Source organism: Myotis davidii, unplaced genomic scaffold (assembly GCF_000327345.1).
Source record: "Myotis davidii unplaced genomic scaffold, ASM32734v1 scaffold223, whole genome shotgun sequence".
NCBI lineage: Eukaryota > Metazoa > Chordata > Mammalia > Chiroptera > Vespertilionidae > Myotis > Myotis davidii.
The window spans coordinates 5,648,501-5,649,875 of NW_006294609.1; positions in this window are offsets into that span (position 1 = coordinate 5,648,501).

Below are 1,375 nucleotides of genomic sequence, written 5' to 3' on the forward strand. Positions count from 1 at the left end.
GAGAGGGGTGTTGGCGTGGGTCTGGGGGCAAAGAGGGAGGGGATCAGCTTGGGGATGGGCGCTCCGATTGATGGAGGCCCGAGGGCCGCGGGATTTTCCATCCCTCTCTGGAAAGCGGCTGCCGCTGGCAGGGAACGCTAGGCCTGGGCCCAAGCGCTGGAACCGCGGGGTTGTGTTTGCGCGGAGACTGGACTTGGCCGGGTGTTAGGGTGGTTTAGGAGTTGGTCAGTGTGTATTCTGAGAATGGCATTTTCACCTGTTTATAGTCAGTAATCAGTCACATGAGTACAGTTTGGTGTGTGTATTCTGCGTGCATTTGTGTTTGTAGTTGTGTGTGGTTCTCCTAATGTCTGTGTGCTATTCTGTGCACTCTTCATTTTTTGGCCCGTGTATGTATGTAGGTGCTTACCCGCGGCCACGCGAATGTGAGGGTGTTTGCATGTGCGTGTGCATTTGTGTAAGATTATTTGTGTACATGTGTGCTAACATCAATGTGAAAAAAGGACTTTTAAAAATCTCTGTGTGTGTGTGTGTGTGTGTGTGTGTGACTGAGTCTGGACGGGGGTGTGTGGAAGAGCAGAATTGTATGGGTCTGTGTTGTGTGCCCCTCACTATGTGTATCACAGGTGTGGGTGCTTGTTCATGTAGTAGTTTTTGCTTATGAAACTCCTGTAGGTTTTTGTGGGGGGGGGCATATTTGTGTGTGTGCTCCTAACAGCATTTTACCTTTGTGGATGTAGAGGGGGGCGGGATGTGTGGGTGCCTGTGTTGGGGCAGTGCCTGTCCAGGCCTAGCGGGGTCCCCAGGCTCCAGGGGAGGGAATTGGGCTGGGCACAGGGATGGACAGATGCTGGTCACCGGGTGGGATATTGACCCCCAAGCCTTGTCTTTGAAAAGGAGGCCCCCAAATGGGCAGCTTCTGCCTGATGGTGCTATTCTCCCACCCTCCGCTGGCTGACGGACAGGTGTCTACACAGTACAGCGGGGCTGCTGCCAGACAGGCTCGGCCAGGCACCCAGGCCCAGGGTAGGGCTCCAGGGGCCCCAGATGAAGCCACAGTTTCCAGCAGTGCCTGGCCCTGCCTCCTGGGCCACGAAGGGTCCTTGAGAGAAACAAGAACGGAGAGGATAGAGGAGGAGAGGGGAGGAGCGGCACCCAGGCTCCTGTGGGGGCAAAGTGCCGTCTACTCTGCCTTTGTCTCACTGGGTTTCCTCGCTCCCTCGCATGTTTTCCTTTCTTCTGTGTCCAGCCTCTGTTTCTTTTTCCCTCTGTGTCTCCATCACTTTGTTGCTGCATTTCTCTCTCTTGTTTTTTTCCCCTCCCTCTGCCTCTCTGCTGGGCGTCCAAATCCAGCAGCCGACTCATCGCTGCAATC